Genomic DNA, 21,215 nt, shown 5'->3' with positions numbered 1-21,215 from the left:
TCCATTACTCTTCTCAGCATGCATCCCATACCTGTACCCTTAAACCCCTGATTATACTTTAGCACAGGGGTGGCGAACAAGTTCGACACAAAGAACTAAAATTTTAAACTGTGAGAGTCAGAGAGCCACACCACGCAGTGACCTGCCAAAACAAACAAACACTCACACAAAAGCATATAATTTTAACAATAATCTATTAAACACATATTACATTTTGCCATTTTGAGTGACGGTAAAAATCCTGCAGTGATGGTGAGGGTGTGCTGCGTCCTCCACACTAAGAACTAATTGCAAGATGTGACCCTTTTCTTTCTCCATTCCTTCTTTCACCCTTTTTTCTTCCCTCTCTTCCTTCCTTCTTCCACTGAGTCTTTTCTTCCTCCCTCCCTTTTCCTTCCTTCCTACCTTCCTTCCATTTCTTTTCCTTTACCCCTTCCTTTCCTTCCTCCTTCCTTTCCTTTTTTCTGCATTTCTTCCCTTTTCTTTCCCTTAGTTTCCTTCCCTCCCACTAATTTCCTCTTTCCCCTCCCTTTTTCCCTTTTTGCTCCCCCCTTCCCTCTTTCTTCCTTCTGCCCTCCCACCCTCCTTTCCCTTTATCCCTTCTGTGCTTTTCTCCATCCCTTCCCTCCTTCTCTCCTTCCCTTTCTCCCCATTTCTCTTCCCTATACTCCTCCCTCCATTCTTCCATCCCTCCCTCATTTCTTCACTCCTTCCTTCCTTCCTTCCTTCTTTCCTTCCTTCCTTCCTTCTTTCCTTCCTTCCTTCTTCCTTCCTTCCTTCCTTCCCTCCCTCCTCCATTTCTTCTTTCTGTTTATTGTTTCTGTTAACTCACATATATTGAAGGCTAGTGTTAACTGAACATAAATTATGTGTTTAGTACTTATAAATTATCTTTATTGTCCTTTATTTTGTTATTTATCATATTTATAATAAGTGTTAATAATAAGTGTTGATAAGGACTAGTTACTAACTTTGTTTACACTTGATTTTATCTTCAAACCCTAAAAGGGGATGAGAAAGAGCTGGAATTTCATAAGGATCATCTTCAGGGAAATAGTTCTCTATATTCTCTTAGAAATAAGGGTAACACTAATTTTCACTCATCTATTTATGAATTGAACACATATCTATAATTTTGATAGTGTAGTGTGGGTATTACTGTTAAAAGTACCAAGAAATACAAAAAGGAACTACAGTAAGATTTATTCATGATTGTACTAGTGAGTATATTATATTATTGTAACTTATTATCTTAATAATATTCTAAAGACTGCCCATGAGAGATTAAGAGATCCAATTTTACACAATATGCATTGCAGTAAGGCAGTTATTAAAATGGATAAGAAGAGTAATTGCTCTTACACATACAGAACTTATAACACATTATCAATGTAAAAAGCAAAAACTTGTTTCAAATTTGAAAGTAATTAGAAAATAAACCTTATTAATAGAAATTAACTCTGGGGATTTCAATGGCTTAGAAAGTAAAGTAATGAAGAAGCCTTTAAATTCTTTTATTTTCTTCAACGAATCATTTAACAGCACAAATATATGCATGCAATTTTTGAATAACTAAAATAGGTAAGAAATAATAGAACTATGCATTATTTACAATTACAAAATCTTAAGGAATGACTAAAGTAGCATATTTATAAAACAATTTTGTTTTGTTTCATTTTTGTTATTAAGCCACATCCAGTGGTACTCAGGGGTTACTCCTAGATCTGCAATCAGGAAATATTCCTGGTGGTATTTCAGGTACTAGGTGGAATGTCAGAGATTGAACCAGAGTTGGCTGCATGCAATCTCTACAGCTCCTATTAAAACTCCTGATCTCATATAAAAAATAGAAAAAAGGATCCTGTGCACAGATTAGTTGCATATACACTGTATACTGCCTATTAATGAGCATCAATTACCACTTCTTAAAGCATAACGTTTTTCTATTTGTAAATTATGTTGTTGTGAATGGTTACCCTCAAATGGAGTTTGTAACTTGAAACAAACACATAGGGAGGCTTCTATGAAATAAGATTTTTCTTGATCTTGATATGGTCATAGTGACATGTTCATTATTTGAAAATTCAATGAAAAATAAATTCATATATACTTTTTAAAGAGGAAGTAATTAAATTTTTTAATAAACAATTAATGGTGTACTAGAAAAAACAAGCAGGTAGATGACCCACTCTAATCTCTTTATTAATATGATAATTGGACTTCTGGAATGATAGATCACTTATAGTAAAAAAAACTTTATGTACATTTCTTAATAATGTATACTCATTTTAAATAACTATTTATTATAAATCTACTGATAAATAGGTAATCATGAAAAACTTCATCGCTCTTTGAACCAGAGACTATATGTCAAATTTGGAAAGTATAACTTGATTTCTTTGGATGTTATAGGGTAGCACTTCTCAACATGGTGCCATATTGCCACATGTAGGACCCCAGAATATCTAAGGGAGTTTTCAGTTAAAAGTCACATAAATAGAACGGAAGAGTAGGTGGCCAACTGATAAGATAGGGTGCCCCAGAAAGGAAACAAGGTCAGAAAGGAACTGTGGACAGAAAAATATTGCTAAATATTTATTGAAATAATTCTTTTCTGGAATTTTTATTGTCCATTAATATGGAAAATTTTCAAGTGTTAGCATTCTTTAAAAAAGAGAAATAGGGGATGGAGAGATAGGATGAAGGTAAGGCCTTTGCCTTGCATGCAGAAGGTCAGTGATTCGAATCCCAGCATCCCATATGGTCCCCCAAGCCTGCCAGGAATGATTTCTGAGCATAGGGCCAGAAGTAACTTCTGAGCACTGCCGGATGTGACCCAAAAAACAGAGAGAGAGAGAGAGAGAGAGAGAGAGAGAGAGAGAGAGAGAGAGAGAGAGAGAGAAATATAGAATTTTAAAAATATATGAGGTTACTCTATTAGGAAATTGGATAAGGATTTATTGGTTTTTTTATTACTTCACCTCTATAAAAACTTATTTTACTACTGTATGGAGATTACATTTAGATTGTCAAACATTCTATAAGATAGATTCAACTGAATATGATATAACAAAACTGCAGGAAGCACAACTGGGTAAATGGGCTTATATGTCATTATAAATTTGACTAATATTTTAATTTACATAATTTTAATAACTAATTACAGCTTATATTTTTATAAATTAGATACTTGATCCATTTTCTGTATTTGCTGAGTTTATTTAAATTTTCTGGGATAATTACCTTAACCTCATGAGGTAGTGGGAAAATTTAATAAACATTAAAACCAAGTCAGAACTATAGTGATTATAGCATGATATTCTCTCTTCTGAATATGAAGACCAAGAGAAAGTAAAGGCTATAGTGTCTCACATTAGATATTTATACATATATACATAGAGAGAGAGAGTGAGAGAGACAGAGAAAAAGACAGAGAGAGGATAACATCAGCTAAAGTTCAAGGACTAAAAAAATCTGTGAAAATTCTGGAAATTACATGAACTAGAATAACAAGAGATATTACTAAAAATAAAAAATTAAGGCCAGATCAGTAATACAGCAGGTAGGGTACTATCCTTAAACTGGGATGATCGAGTTTTGATACTCAGTACTTCATATATCACCCCCACTCCACCTGCCCTAACCTCAGGAATCATTTCTGAGTCAGGAGTAGGCCCTGAAAACCATCGGTATGCCCCCTACAATTGATTTACATGGTCTATCAGTGAGAAAGAGTTTTAGAGACAAACTGGATTTACGTTAGTAAATTTTATTTTATTTTTCTTGCCGACTTCTACTTACAAAATTACTAGAAATCTTTTAGAAATGTTATTAATTGCACACACTTATTGAAAAATTGAGAGACAGCAGTATAGAAACTCCTTCTGAAACCTCATAAATTTAAGCTTAGATAATATATTTATATACAACCTATATAAATAGGAATATGTATATACAATATGTATATATACAATAGATAGGTATATGTATATAAACAACCTATATTTCTAATTGTAAACATGCTGGAGACAAGGGTTCCTGGTACTATTTGCATTTCATAAAAACCAGCCTGGGTTCATTACCCAACATTCCATGTCCCCCCCAGCTAGCCAGGAATGATTCCTGAGTATAGAGTCAGGAAGAACCTCCAAGTATCACCATGTGTTGTACAAAACACCAAAATTTTTTTTTGTATGTTAGCAATCAGCTCTTGTGTTTTGAGCATGAAAGTTGTTCAAGAAAACTTCCTAATATACATTGTAAAGATAATTGAGGATTTGTTACTAATTATTTGTGACCTTTGCCAGCTTGGGGAATAGCAAAGTTTCATGCTAAAGGCCTTTTTGCCAAGTTTAGGGAAAGCTGCAGGGCTCAGGCTCCCCCGCGAACAGCCTTCCCTCTCCTTCCTCTTGAACTCCAGGGCTATCTCTGGGCCCCTTCCCAGGGGGCCAGTGAGGTGGGTGCTGGGAGGAGTTTAAAGGGGACCCCAGGCTTGCCCCAAACCCACCCTGCACAAGAGGGGCTGGCTTGGGGAAGTTGCAGATGACTTTCCTTCCCACCAGTGTCCATTCTCAAACCACCAGTAAAGTACAGATAGTTTAATAGGATATCATAGGGTTTACAATATATGTTTACAACATACAAGATATCTATACTTTCATTTGTATACTTTCATTCCCCACTTGACTCGTCACATTACAGGATCATGTCTAGTCCTTTATTCTCACCCCCTCCACCTATTACCTCACATTTAACCATTTTTACCCTCAGTTCTTGGCTCTTCCTGAAGCAGATCATTATCCTCACTCAAGTCAGCTGCTAACCAGCTCCCAAAGTGAAAAAATAGACTATCAGCCTGAGAAGAAATCAATACTTTGTTCCTATTTATCTACTCTCGGCATCCTCCTATCTTCCACCTTCCTTCACTGTGTACTTGTGCTTGCTATCATACTCGATCTGAGAAGCCCCCACTCAAAGACATTTCCTGATATGGGACTGCTAGGAGTCGTTTTGCAGAACCCAGATGGCTAAATCACAAACCAAAGTGGTGTCCTGGATTCAACACTCTCCCCAACTATTTCTAAAGACATAAAAGGGATATCTGTATCTACTTTGTATATCTTAGATGTATTCCCTTAACTTCTGTAACTTTTTTTTGAATATCCTCTATAGTGACAATTTTTTGTTTGTTTGTTTTTGGGTCACTTCCGGAAGTGCTCAGGGGTTACTCCTGGCTCTATGCTCAGAAATCACTCCTGACAGTCTCAGGGGAACATATGGAATGCTGGGATTCGAACCAATGACCTTTTGCATAGAAAGAAAATGCCTTACCTCCATGATATCTCTCAGGTCCCTATAGTGACAATTTTACCCGATGTTTTCTCCAACTTTGTCATCTGTTCAATTCTGGTAGAAGAGTCCCCACATACACCAATAATACCTTGTGGTATTGTTCCTCTTTTGCATAGGCACATTAAAATGGGAAAATATTACATATGCAAACAAGTTCTTATCTAATAGAGATAGGAACACAAATTTTGTAATGCAGTTAGGCCTTATACCCTGAAATTGGCATAATGACTTGGCTCAGGCCTCAGAATAATGGGCATTGCCCATACACCCCTGAACCATGGATACCATCTATGGAAACATCCACAATTGTCTATAACGTCACCAGGAAGCAAACCTCTATCAGGGAAGACCCTACCAATGTTCTGGCATTGACTTACTCCGAAGAGTGTTCTCTTAACACACAGACGACTTAGCAACAAAAACAACCTGCTTGCAGGGCAGGTCTCTCTGTAGCTAATGGTGAGGTGAAACTAGAGGACCTGCCACACAATCCTGACTTCGATGAAGTAAATGCACAGACATCAGAATCTTTAACTACAGGAACCTGACACTAACAACAACTAATGTGCGAAAATGTTTCACTGGGACCATGGAGAATGACTCAGGTCTTAGGCAGCCTGGTATGCCTGGAACGCAGAGTTGGTCTTATGCCGTAAAACTTCAGGAGCAGTGTCCTTGTATTTAGACCAAGGCTTTTATTTTTTCTGTTTTTCCTATATTTTGCTGGGCCTATGCAAACAATGGCAATTGCTACTCTCACACCATTATTACTATATTCTTTTTAGCATCTATCCTTTAAAAAAGAAAAAGAAAAACAACAGCTTACTAAAGTTAAAAAAAAAGTAACTGTAGTAAAATGCTTGCCTCAAATACAGGGAGGAAATGGGAAGGAGGGAGGGGGTCATTGGTGGTAGAAATGTTCCACTGATGAACAGAGGTGTTCTGTTTATGACTAAAACCCAACCACAATCATGTTTGTAATCATCGTGCTTAAATAAGAATTTATATTAAGTCAAGTTGCCCCTTCCTCGTTGTCATATCAAAACTGGCACAAATTGGTGTCAGAGCAGTGTTATAAATCTCCCAATGGAGCTTAGTTCCTGGTGGTGTTGCCTGGAGCTGTATCAGTTCTATGTCTGGTATCTGGGGTTTGAGATTGGACTAACACTTTCCAATCTCCTGGAGACTGCGTTGTATCCACATGACACTTGTTCAGGATGGAAGGCACCCTTCTGCTATAAAAAGTGTGAGTTCTTATCCCTAGAAGATAAGATCTTGTTTCTGTGTCTATGGTTTCCCCTTTATTTTACTGTGCCCATACAAAAACATATGGGGTCATACTGTGTTGTTGGTGCTATCACATCACCTAACACTAAATAGAAATCAGAAGAGGTATCGTCCTTTGAACTGTGAAAAATAAGAGCACCAACAATAGAAAAATGACTTTGACAACCGTGACTGAACAGAACCTACCTTGGGACCAATAAGAAAAACCCTACCCTAGGCTGTAGCTCAGGACTCCAAAAACAACAACGACAAGATATCTTCTTGCAGAGGCCCAACTTGGACAACAGAGACTGAGTAGAACCTTTGGATCCATAATATCCTAGGTTTCGGCTTAGAGACTGAATGAAAACAGGGAACAAGTGTTACAGAAGACTGAACACAACAACAATGATGGATAGGAACCTCTAGAACCATAAAGACACTATCCTAGACCCTGACCTATAACCTGCACAAATACCAAGACACTAGGTACAGTGGCTTGATTTTCTCACACACAACTGAGAGGAAAGTTTCCTGGAACCACAAAAAAACCTTTGGGATAGGGTAATGAGTATATATTGAGCCAGGGGTTGATCCCATGATGGTATGCTTCAAGGATGGAGAAACCCTGAATCTCTTAGGCCATGGGAATTCCCTTTCTTCCCCAATGCTTACTGTGCCTATACAAAAAACAAACAAAAAATGTGGGGGGAAAGCCAAACCCTGCCACTTCAGCACCCCTACTTTTTCTTGTTTTGTTTCGATTTGTTAGTTTTTTACTTTATTTTCCTTCTCTTTTTTCTTCCACTTTTCTCTTTGTTTTTTTCACTCTTATGGTTATTATTTGATGATTTATTTTCATTTTTATTTGCCGGGTGCATTTTTTCTTTCATTTTTTTCCTTTTTTTGTTCTTTCTTTTTTTGGTAGTTGTTACCAAATATTTTTTCTCCCTTTTTTCTTATCCTTTTTACCTCCAATGGTGGAATGGATGCTCAATCTACAACAAGCTGTAAAGTGGAGACCAGTTGCACTAGCATTCTAGGGGGTAACAGAGGGAGATATGGGATACATGCTGGGAACAGGGGTGGAAGGAGGACAGCACTAGTGGTGGGAATGCCCCCCATTCATTATCACTATGTACCCCAAATGATGCAGTGAAAGATTTGTAATGCACTTTGGTCACAATAAAAATTTTAAAAAGAATTTATATTAAAAAACAATTATGTTTTTATCATTTTTCCAGTACAAAGGAGTATTAATTCTGAAATATGAATACAAATTTTGTCTTGAGTTGATATTAGAGACACACAAATACCTCAAGCAGCCTAGCAAAAGTTTGGTCACAAATCTAAAGTGCAAAGCAAAAGGCAAAATTTGAAAAGTGGATAAATTCACATAAGGAAATTTATAGGAGTGCTTTATTTGCTTCTGGATGACTGATGATAAAAATCAATAAGCAAGAAAAAATATCTGAGCCTGCTTTTATGTACTGTGTGTTTTAGGAACACCTCCCAACAGGAAAAAGGAAGATAACTGATTCGCCAATGAGTTTCCAGGCTAAGTCACTTCCCTTTTGGGAATTAGCAGCAATACACAATAAAGATAGAAAAATGTTAATAATAGAAGCATCAATTTACATCGTAAACAGAGATAGTAGAATTTAAATGCCTTTTATTTGTAACTGTTGGCTTTACTGAGTGGTCCAGGATATAGATATCAATATTTTAAATATTCCTGTGAGAATTTAGAGGGAGATTTAAAATGTGTCATGCACATAACTTCCATAAATAACCTGCTGTTGCTCAGAAAACAGATGCTTTATCCAAATGCAGCATTCATTTATCTGGTTCATAAAATGAACAGGTATAAGGGTGCTCAGTCATGCATATTGTGCCAGTGAAACAGAAGATTAAATGCTAGTAATATTCTCACAAATCACAAATAGCTCTGGAAAAATCCCTGGCCTTAGCCAATCTATGCTTCAATATGGAACACCAGAGGGCTGGAGAGATAGCACAGTAGGGAAGGCATATCTCTGCTAAGTGGCTGAACTGGGTTCAATACAAGCAGCATATATGGTCCCTTGAGCACCACCATAAGTGTTCCCTGAGAACAGAGCTGAATAAGTGTTCAGTACTTTGAGGTGTTGCCTCAAAGTCACTTCACCCATAAAATAAGAAAAAAAGAATACTTGAGATTGATTGCCTCATAAACATCAGAGCTTTGTTAATTTGATATATATCTATCAATGTGCTAACAGGTTTAGGCTTTCTGCTGAGATCCTTGTGGTTCATAACATCTCAATGTAATCTCAATGAAAAAGAAATGAGGGGAAATTCTAGGACTTTATTATTTTATTTTATTGGTTTTGGGGTCACATGCGGCAGCGCTCAGGGGCTACTCCTGGCTCTACACTCAGAAATTGTCCCCGACAGGCTCGAGGGACCATATGGGATGCCGGGATTCGAACCACCATCCCTTTGTATGCAAGGTAAACGCCTTACCTCCATGCTATCTCTCCGGCCCCGACTTCATTGTCTTATAAAGGCACTAATCTTGTTTATTAGGGTTCTACCCTCAACAATTCTCTAACAATAGCCTAAAAAGTCCCTAATAATAAAACTTTGGGGATGATTATTTCAATATATGTATGTAGGGAAAATACAAATATATAAAAAGGTGATTACACTGATTTATACAAGTGAGTACTATATTGAATTGATACACAGTCTTCATACATATTGGTTGTTTTAGTAAAGGAGGCACTACACCAGATGATGCTCAATGGTTACTCCTAGCTCTGCACTCAGGTATTACTCCTGGTGGTAGTCAGTGACCAAGGGGAATGCTGGAGATTGAACCCAGGTTGGCTGCTGTACTGTGTTCCTTACATTATTTATCTTATGATAAATAATGTATTTTTAAAAAAATATGAAATTGGTGTCTCTGAAGAGAATTGTATGGGACTGGTGAGGCAGGGACATAGCAAAGCAACGATTAAGAGTGATGAATGCAGCAAATGTTGCTTAGCAGGGCAGGAGCTTAGTTCACCTCTCCTCATGAGATTGCCAGATTTCAATCTCTGTGCCGATGCATACATAATTTCCCATGGGCTTGGTTAACATCTCTTTCAAGAAAGGAATGAGACTCTGGAGCTGACCTGGTGAGATGGTGACACCGATCTGAGCAAACTCTAAGTTTGCCAATATTTGGGCTGTTTACACCAGAGCTTTTTGGACCAATTGTGGGCACCCTCCTCCCAATCCTCGTTCTTCCACGAGTCCTGGCTGCTGTAACTATGCCTATAAATGCGATTTTTCATACTGGCCATCACAAGCACCACAGACTCACTCTTTTTTCTCTTTTTAAAAAGAGATTAAACCGGGCTGGAGAGATAACATGGAGGTAGGACTTTTGCCTTGCATGCAGAAGGATGGTGGTTCGAATCCCGGCATCCCATATTGTCCCCTGAGCCTGCCAGAAACGATTTCTGAGTGTAGAGCCAGGAGTAACCTCTGAGCGCTGCCAGGTGTAACCTCGTCCCCCCAAAAAAAATTAAAAGATAAAAAAAGAAATTAAACCAAGCCATGAAAAGTTATGGTTACACCAGCCAGGCAGCTGCAAGCTGGCAATCTTCCGAGGAGAAGATGGGCTAAGCCCCTGCCCTGCCAACTCCACATCTGCTGCATCCATCACGCATAATCACCACTTTGCCTATGGCCCTGCTTTACCAATTCTCTACAATTTCTACACAGACAATAACTTGACCAAACTCCAGATTTGCTGGTATTTGGGCTCATATCACCAAGGTTTTTTTTTCCTTTGAGTGAGTGAGGGAACCCTCCACACCTTCCCTGCATTCTTTTACTTCCACGGAGACCTGAAAGCTGAGAAAAGCCACAGTATTAGTAAGAGTGCTTTGAATTTCTGGATAACTTCATTTGTTTAATGTTGTTATCCCCATAGGAACACATCAGCTTAGATGCCAATGTGTAGCTAAGGTCACTTAATGTTTGGAAAAATTTTAATAGCAAAATGATCAGCTAGTACCAAGAGCTCACTAAACCTTTTGCCAATGTTTTAATGACCTCATTGAAGAGGCAATACTTTTTTATAAATTTGCTTGCAACTGTACTTAATTTTTTTTAATTTCCTTTCTTCTCTTTCTTTTTCTTTTTTTATTTCTATTCTTTTTTGTTTGTTTTATTTTGTTTTGGGGCCACTCCCGATGATGCTCAGGGGTTACTCCTGTGTATGCACTCAGAAATCGCTCCTGGCTTGGGGGACCATATGGGATGCTGAGGATCAAACACAGGTCAGTCCTGGGTCAGCCACGTGCAAGGCAAATGCCCTATCGGCTGCACTATCACTCCAGTCCCCCCCCCCCTTTTTTTCTGTTCTTTTAAAAATAACTTTGCTCTCATTTATCTGGAAACAAGTGTCAACTATGTGATGCATGTTCTTTAAATAAAGTAAATAAATTATTAAACATATAAAAAATTAGGAACAACAACAACAAAACTACTCTATTTCAAAAACAACAAAAAAGGTTGAAAAAAATGAAAGCTCCCAGTATCTTAAAAAATACTACAGGAAACATTTGTTTGCTTGTTTGTTTTTGTTTTGTTGTCACACCCAATGTTGTTCAGTACTTACTTCATGCACATCCATGCACTCATGGATTACACTTGTCAGTCTTGGGGAATCATATGGCGTCCTGGGGATGGGATCCAGGTTGCCCAAGTGCAATGACAATACCCTACCTGTTGATGTATTTAAAGACTTAATTAGTTAATGTACTTTTAACGGATGATGACAGCTCCCTCGCTCTAGTTGCAGTTGGGCTGGTATCCTATGTAATAGCATTTGGACCATTGGACACGCCCCTTTAAAAGTGGGTATATAAGGACTAAGTTTGACAGTTGAGGGGTGGGCCCAGGGAAAAGACTGAGCAGGGGGCCAAAAGCCCTACTGTTTTGCCTCTCTCCATCTTTCTCTGTGTTCTCTCTGTTCTCCCTCTGTTCTCTTTCTCTTTCTTTCTCTCTCTCAATTATATCTAGCTATCTCTCTGAGAAAAACCTAGGCAGTAATACACTTCAAACTTTAGGCTGGGGATAAAATGATACTTACTTCCTATCTCTCTCTCTCTCTCTCTCTCTCTCTCTCTCTCTCTCTCTCTCTCTCTCTCTCTGTCTCTCATCTCTCTCTTTCTTTCCCAGGTGGCTACATTTTGCTGTCCCTGAATGGGCACCTCATCCCATCTGGCAGCTGGGTCCCTGTACTTTTGCAGCTTTGTAGCCTTTGCAGCTATTTGCAGTAATTTGCACTAGGTACTGTACTATCACTCAAGCTTTTACTTTATAAATCCCAATCTTTTACTTTTTAAATAAAATACATGATATGAATATACGACATGGCTTTTCTATCGACCAATATGATGAAATATAATTTGGATAGGCATGTTTATAAGTAGCATAAACTAGATTAAGCAAACCATGGAATATTTCTGAAGTTATATTTTCCAGATGTTCTAGTAGCGATGTCTCACTTTTGTAGTTTCCGGTTTTGTTTTATATTTAGTATTCATATGCAAATTAAATTCACAAGGAACAAAGTCTCATATATTTTGAATTTTTATTATTTTTAAAAGAAAAGTAAAAAATAAGGAAACTATTTAAATACCATCTGCAATTCTTATTTGTTTTGTTTACATTGCACAGAAAATAAAAACAAATAAATAGATGAATAAATAAATGGTTAAATAAATATACCAGGCATGAAGCCTGAGCAGAGCCAGAAGTAATCCCTAAGCACTCCAGGTATGATCCAATACAAACAGAAAAGACAAATATTAAAGAATATATGTCTACTCAAATTTTCTTAGTGTTTTTTATACTAATTGTCAAATCCCATAAATTTTCATGCATTAGAAATATTGATATAAAAGCAATAAAATGTTGTAGGAATTGTTAAATATAAAATAAATTTACAAATTAGGTAAGCTGTGCAAGAAACTACCTGATTGACTGGGGTCGGAGAGATAGCACATTGGTCTTTGCCTTGCAAGCAGCCGATCCAGGACCTAAGGTGGTTGGTTCGAATCCCGGCGTCCCATATGGTCCCCGTGCCTGCCAGGAGCTATTTCTGAGCACATAGCCAGGAGTAACCCCTGAGTGCCGCCGGGTGTGGCCCCCACAAAAAAAAAAAAAGAAACTATCTGATTGACTAATGAACATGTTTCCTTCCCTCTAAAAAGAGGTTGCTTTATTTTTTCTTATACGTGTGAGAGAAGTCTTGACATTCATTTTTATTTTAGTGACTAAAATCCAATTCTTTCTGTTGGTCTTTCATTTTCACTAAAAGAAGAAATGCAATTCAATAAAGTTGAATGTTCATTGATGTAGAAATGAAATCATCTAAGAAGATGTATACTTTTTCAGAAATGAAAAGGGAGGTGTTACTACAGATATTATGGAAATTCAACAGTAATCACTTTGATAAATTTTATGCCATTAAACAAAAGAACATGAAAGAAATGGATAAATTCTTGGACTCCTATAGTCTCCCAAGGTTGAACCAGATGATCTGGAATATCTCTTTTTTATTAACTATATTTTTATTTAAAGCCCTGTGGTTCACAAAGTAATTCATAGTTAGGATTTAGACATACAAAGTTTCAGCACCACTTCCACCACCAATGTCAACTTTCCTTAACCAATATTTCCTGATTTCATCCCACATCTCCCTCATCCAGTTTACCATCATAACAGGCACATTTTTTAAGTTTGATAGCTAAAGTTTGGATCTCATTATTTTATTGTTGTTGACTCCATGATTTGGATATGTAGTTCTTTACTTCCTTAAAACCACTAATGCACCTGAGTCCCCTTGGTCCCTGCCCCCATTATTTCACATTTGTCTTTCTTCTCCTCCACTTAATTTCTATTTTTTTTAAATTCAAATAATTGTAATTTAATTTTTCAGGTTTGCATTTTATTTATTTTTAAATATATAAATCTTTATTTAAACACCATAATTACAAGCAAGTTAGTATTTAGATTTAAGTCATAAACAGAATATCCTCCCTTCACCAGTGTTGTGTATGTAAACATTTTTATGGGATTATTATGCTACTGACCCTACCCTGATTGGTGATTGTGCCCTACCCTAGGGTGTGACCTGGCATTCTGCTCCCACCCTAGGATGGTACCTGACTCTGGTCCCACCATTGGGTGGTATCTGATCCCACCAATGGGTGGTACCTGATTCTGGGGCATAAAAGCAAGGGTCTATGGAAGGTGAGGGGCTTTTTTCCCGGGTCCTATTCTTAGGCCGTTTGGCTTCGGCCTCTTCACGGATTAAAGAGCTGTTTTCTTCCGCAGCTTGACTACCTGTTGACTTTCTTCCCGCCGCATTCACCTCAGAACCGCCAGCTGAACAGGGTAACAGACACATGGTCCGAGCTGGAGGAGAAAGGCCTCATCCTCCATCCCTCCATCAGTCAACCTCATCAAGGGCTGATTTGCAACACACAGTGCAACATTTCCACTACCAATGCCCCCTTCCTCCCCCACCCCTGTCTGTATTAGCAACAGGCATTCTACTTCTCTCTCATTCTTTAACATTGTCATGATAGCTGTTAGTATAGTTATTTTCCTAACAGTGTTCACCACTCTTTGTGGTGAGCTTCAAATTGTGAGCTGGTTCTTCTGACCCTTCTAGCCCTTAACTCTATTGTATCTGGCCAATATTACAGTAATGTCTTTAATATTTTTCAAAACTCATAGATAAATAAAACTATTCTGTGTCTATCTTTCTACCTCTGACTTATTTCACTCAGCATAATAGAGCCCATGTACATCCATGTATAGGAAAATTTCATGACTTCATTTTTCCTGACAGCTGCAAAATATTCCATTGTGTATATGTACCACAGTTTCTTTTGCCATTCATCTGTTGAAGGGCATCTTGGTTGTTTCCAGAGTCTGGCTCTTGTAGATAGAACTGCAATGTGTGAGGAAGGGATTTTTGTATTGTATCTTTGTGTTCCTAGGGTATATCTCTAGGAGTGGAATAGCTGGATCATATATCACTAATAATCAGGGAGATGCAAATCAAAACCACAATGAGGTACCATCTCACACCACAGAGACTGGCACACATTACAAAGAACAAGAACAATCAGTGCTGGTGGGGAAATGGAGAGAAAGGAACTCATATTCACTGCTGGTGGGAATGCCATCTAGTCCAGCCTTTATGAAAAACAATATGAAGATTCCTTTAAAACCTGGAAATTGAACTCCCATATGATCTGTAATATCTTATCAGACTGACCACTATTGAGGAAATTAAAATGGCAGTCAAAAGAGCTTCCCCCAAACAAAAGCCCAGGCCCAACCATCTGGAATTCACTAGTGAATTCTTTAAAACCTTTAAAGAGAATCTACTGCCAATCCCTTTCAGGCTCTTCCAGAAAATTGAAGAAACAGAAACACTTTCAAATAGTTTCTATGAAGTTAATATCACCCTAATATCAAAAGCTGACCAAGATACCACCAAAAAGAGAGAAATATAGTTCAATATTCTTGATAAATACAGATGAAAAAATTCTCAACAAAACACTAGCAAATATGATCGAATGGCTCATCAAGAAGGTCATACATCATGATCAAATAGGATTTATTTCAGAGATGCAAGGATGGTTTAAATACACGTCTGTGAATAAATTCCAACTCTGGGCAAATGGGTCTGAAGTAAGATTGCACACTAATTAATAACCCAGTCAGGAGAGACTTATAGAGTTGGGTTGGCTTCTTGTCTCATAGTTTCTTTCCCCCTCACCAAGCCAAACAGAAACCTCTCTTTATTCTACAATGCAAATTCAACCAGAAGGGGAATGGTTGAGTAAGAGACAAAAGAACCTTCAGGTGGACTTCTACTAGTCAAAGGTATTGGTGAAAAGAAAGAGGAAGTTGGGGGAAGGCCCATGCTTTGGGTAAAATCAGGGTGTAAGCAAACAATAGTTAACTAGTATATTACACCATATCAACCAAAGAAAAATAAAAAATTATCTGATTTATTATAAGATGCATAAAAATCATTTGAATAGATCAAACACATGTTCACGATAAAAAGAAATCTCAACAAGATGGGAATGGAGAAATTTTTTCAATATAGTCAAGACCATTTTCCACAAGCATATGTCAAACATTATAGTCAATGGAAAATAACTAAAAGCCCTTTCTCTAAAATATAGCACAAGGAAAGGTTGATCCTTCTAGCCATTTTTATTCAACACTGTATGGAAAATACTAGTCATATCAGGCAATAAAAATATCAAGGTTATTCAGATAGGAAAAGAAGATGTTAAACTAATTGTAGATAACATTATCCTATACTTAGAAAATCCTAAAACCTTATTTAAAAAATGGGCTGAAATGATGGTGCAGCATTAGGGCATTTGCTTTGCATGCAGCTGACCCAGGATAAACTGCGATTGCATCTCCCAGTGTCCCATATGGTACCCCAAACCAGGAGCAATTTCTGTGCACATAGCTAGGAGAAACCCCTGAGTGTCATCAGGTTTGCCCCACCCCCCCCCCCCAAAAAAAGCTTCTAGAAACAAACAGATTTGTATAGAAAAGTGGTAGACTACAAAATTAACACCAAAAAATCCATGACTTTTTTATATACAAATAATTAAAGAGAAGAAAGATACAATTAAAAAAACAATCTTATTCTGTACTGTGCCACAGAAAGTCAAATACCTTGGAGTCAGCTTAATTAAAGCGATAAAAACCTATACAAAGAAAACTACAAAATACTGCTTCAAGAAATAAACAAGGAAATGAAGACATAAATTCTGCTCATGATTTGAGAGAATAAACATCATTAAAATGGAAATACTTCTCAAAACTTTGTACCGCTTTAATGCAATTCCTCTAAGGATACCCATGACCTTTTTCAAGAAGTGGATCAAACACTACTGAAATTCATTTGGAACAATAAACACCCATGAATGGCTAAAGCACCCTTAGGAAAAAGAAGATAGGATGCCTCACTTTTCCCAACTTTAATTGTATTCCAAATCAATAGTCATTAAAATAGCATGGTATTAAAATAAAGAATGACCCTCAGATCAATGGAATAGACTTGAGTATTCAGTGAATAACCCTCATGTATGCTGCTGACCCAGGAAGGATCTGGGTTCAATCCCTGCATCCCATATGGTCCCCCAAGCCTTCCAGGAGAGATTTGTGAGAGCAGAGCTGGAATAACCCCTGAGCTATGCTGGGTGTGGCCCCCAAGCAAACAAAAACAAAAAACAAAAACAGAGAATAAACCCAGACATAAAATCAATGTCTTATTGACCTCACTGGAGATGCAGTAATTTTGATAAAAGAGAAAGAAATACCAAGTGGAGCAAGGAAAACATCTTCCACAAGTGATTTTGGGATAACTAGACAACTATATCCAAAACATGAACTCAGACCTTTCCTGGACATCATGCACAAAGGTCAAATCAAAATGGACAAAAGACCTGGCCTTTAGTCCTGAAACAATAGGACTAAGAAGAAAATGTGGGCAAAACAGTTCATGATATTAAAACTAAAGACATCTTTAAGGAATAAATACCACTATCTTAGCAAGTGGGAGCAAAGATCAACAAATGTGAGTTCATCAAACTAGACCAGGAAACAAAGTGACTAGGGTAAAAAGGTTACCCATGATATGGGAAAAACTATTCACCCAGTATCTATCGGATAAAAAAAGTTAATAGGTACTGATAAAAATTAAAAAGAAAAAAATCTAGCCCATCCAAAAATAATTAGAAATAAACAAACATTTCCTTAACGAATAAATACAGATGGCCTAAAAGTACATGAAAAAAAAATGCTCCACATCACTAATCATCAGGGAGATGCAATCAAAACAATAATGAGGTATAGTTTCACATCACAGAGACTGGCTAACATTATAAAGAACAAGAGCAACCAGTGCTGGAGTGGATGTGGGGAGAAAAGGACTCTCATTCACTGATGGTGGGATTACATTCTAGTCCAGTCTTTCTGGAAAATAATATGGCTATTTCTCAAAAAACTAGAAATTTTGCTCTCATATAATCCAGCAATACCACTGTTAGAGATATATCTTAGGAACACAAAATCACTATATAAAAATGCCCTCTGCACTCCTATGTTCATTGCAGAGCTATTTACAATAACTAAGAATAATAATAATAAAAGATCATTATAATTATATATAATATAATTATTATATAATTATTATAATAATAAAAATAAATAGGAATTATAAGAATCAAGAAACAACCCAGCTGCCCAACAATAAATGAGAGGCTAAAGAAACTGTGGTACACCTACATAATGGGATACAATGCAATAGCCATTAGAAAAAATTGTCATGAAATTTGCTATACATGGATGAACATGAATATTATTATGCTGAGTGAAATAAGTCAGTGGAAAAGATATAGACATAAAAAATTCTCACTTATCTGTTGTTACAGAAAAATAAAAGGCAGTATATTCAGAGACAATAAAGATGAAGATTGGGAGAACCAGTTCATTGTAGGAAGCTTGCCACAAAGAGGTGAATGCAATTAGAGTAGAAATAATAACTGGCACTGATCACTCTGGAGAAGAACTGGGTTCTCAAAGAGGATAAAGTGACAGACATGGCATCTTCTCAATAAAGTAGTACAAATCACAGTGTCAAAAATGACAGAGAGGGCCCGGAGAGATAGCACAGTGGCATTTGCCTTGCAAGCAGCTGATCCAGGACCAAAGGTGGTTGGTTCGAATCCCGGTGTCCCATATGGTCCCCCGTGCCTGCCAGGAGCTATTTCTGAGCAAACAGCCAGGAGTAACCCCTGAGCACCGCCGGGTGTGGCCCAAAAAAACAAAAAAATAAAAAAATAAAAAATAAATGACAGAGAAAGGTGCCAGAGCAGTGGCACAGTGGTAGGGCATTTGCCTTGCACGTTGCTGACCCAGGACAGCATCCCATATGGTCCCCCAAGCCAGGAGCGATTTCTCAGTGCATAGCCAGCAGTAACCCTTGATCGTCACTGGGTGTGGCCCAAAAACAAACAAAATAAATAACAGAAAGAGAGAGAGAGAGAGAGAGAGAGAGAGAGAGAGAGAGAGAGAGAGAGAGAGAGAGAGAAGCAAAATGCCTGTAACAAAGATATGTAGGCATGGGGGAGGGGTTGAGAGGGAAATGGGGGACATTGGTGGCAGAAAATGTGCACTGGTGAAGGGTGGGTGTAATTCTATGATTGAAACCCAACAATTAAAAATTCTATAACCGTGGTGCTAAAATAAAGCAATTATAAAAAACTAATAATTAAAAAATGTATATCACATTATCATAAACCACGAATCAGTCATTGAGCACCTAGTTTGCTTCCACATTTTAGGTATGTACTAAGTGCCACAATGAATAAATGAATAAAGATGGGCATGTGTCCTTTTTAGTGACAGGACTAGTGCTGGAATATTATGTGCCTAAAACTTAACTGTGATTAATACAGTTTCTTAATAAAAATGAAAATAAACTTAGATGTCAGTAATTTTATAAGGTTTAGAGTTGACAGGCCTTCCAAACAGAATTCGTTATGTGGAATACAAAGTGGAGCTCTGATTCCCCACTACTTCAAAACAAAAACATAAGTGAATCTATTTTTTCCAAAAGTATCTGTTTTATATTTAATTAATTTAATTTATTTTTTTTTTATTTTTGAGCCACACCCGGTGATGCTCAGGGATTACTCCTGGCTATGTGCTCAGAAATCGCTCCTGGCTTGGGGGATCATATGGGATGCTGGGGGATGGAACTGCAGTCCATCCTGGATCAGCCACATACAAGGCAAACTCCCTACCATTGCATTATTCCCTCAGCTCCATTTTAATTAATTTTAATATAATATTTTATAAGTTCCTGAGAGTATGATTAAAAATCAGTGTATATCAGAAGTCTTCCATACGGCACAAAAACATCAAGGGGAGAGTAAATGAACGTGAAAGGAGTCTATAGATAATCCCATGACAATATATTCCAAGGGTAAAGAAACCCTGTATCTCTTAGGCCAAGGGGATTCCCGTTTCGGATGACCCCACCCAACATTGACTGTGCCTATGCGGGGGCGGGGGAGAGACAAAAAACACTAAATAATCCTTTTTTTAAATTTTTAAATTTTTATCTAGTTTTGATTGAATTCTTTGTTTTGGGGTAAATATTGAAGTAGTTGTCCATTTTTTAATTATATATTTACTTTTTTCTTCTTTTCTCTTCTTCCTCCTTGTGCCTTGTCATATTTCCTATCTCAAGACCATGGCAACTATGTGGTGCATATTTTTATGGCTGCAGTGCTCACTGAATATCTTATTTGATTCCTCTTTTTGAACTGCTGTGGTGTTTCACCTTCTTCTTTTCCCCATCCTCTCTCAAACCAAGGACGAGAGCCTCTAGAATGACACCGCTCATAGTCGGCGTAGTCGATTTTTACCCCATTATATTACCTTTCTCTTCCTCAAACAAATCCACATAACTTGATCTTTCTAGCCCCGCCTCCCAACTAGAGGGGGCAATAATAAAGGCACCAAGACCAAACAGTTATAAGCCCACTAAGTAATTAACTAGTCTCAGAAGGGACCATGCATTCTAGCAGCCCCTGGTGGGGAAGAGTGGAGGATATGGGAGGCAGGATGGGAGCAGTTGTGGGAGGACAATTCGGTGGTGGGAATTCCCCTGATTCAATGTAAATATGTACCTGGAATATTACTGTGAACGATATGTAAGCCACTAAATTAAAATAAAAATTATGTCTAAAAAAAGTTAGTGTATGAACATGATATATTCAGTTCACTCCTGTTTATTTTATTATCACTAACTAGTTAATCTAGATACTTTATCTCCTAAAAAAACCTGCAACAATTAAATGCTCTTTCACTTAGAATAAAATACCTTTTTTCCAGATTGAACTATGTATTCATCAGTGATTGCCACATATATGGCAGTTTACAACCCTTCAAAATGTATACAATAAAAGAATAATTTCTCCCATCTACCACCAAACTTAGTGTAATGCTGATTTTCTGCAAAGGTTACTGTAAAGTAGTGTTTAATATAAAGTAGGATAAAATAAAGGGTAAATAGCATGGGCAATTTTTCAAAATAAAAAGGGGCTGGAAACTTCCAAAAACATGTCTGAGCAGTGAGTGTTTATTCAGTCCCACCACTGGAATGAAAGTGGTCCACTTAAGTCCTGACATAAGTTAACTTCCAGAAATTTTTTCAACTGCATATTTAGATTGAATTTTTATGTGCACTTTTGTTGTCCTCAAAATGTATGGGCATTCAAAGTGCATCTTATGAATGTAAGGCTTTATGTGTTTCTGTTACTTACATGGAATACTATTCACTTTTCTCTAAAAAAAAATCACATATCCTGAGCATCTATTGCAGCTTCCAGCAAGTTAGGCAAGAGTATATAACATGAAAAACAAAAACAAACTAAAAGAATGAAGATGCTAAACTAAATGAAAAATCTAATACAAAGACTCTGTCAATAAAT

The sequence above is a fragment of the Suncus etruscus genome, chromosome 16, assembly GCF_024139225.1.
Source record: "Suncus etruscus isolate mSunEtr1 chromosome 16, mSunEtr1.pri.cur, whole genome shotgun sequence".
NCBI lineage: Eukaryota > Metazoa > Chordata > Mammalia > Eulipotyphla > Soricidae > Suncus > Suncus etruscus.
This window is presented reverse-complemented; position numbering follows the sequence as displayed.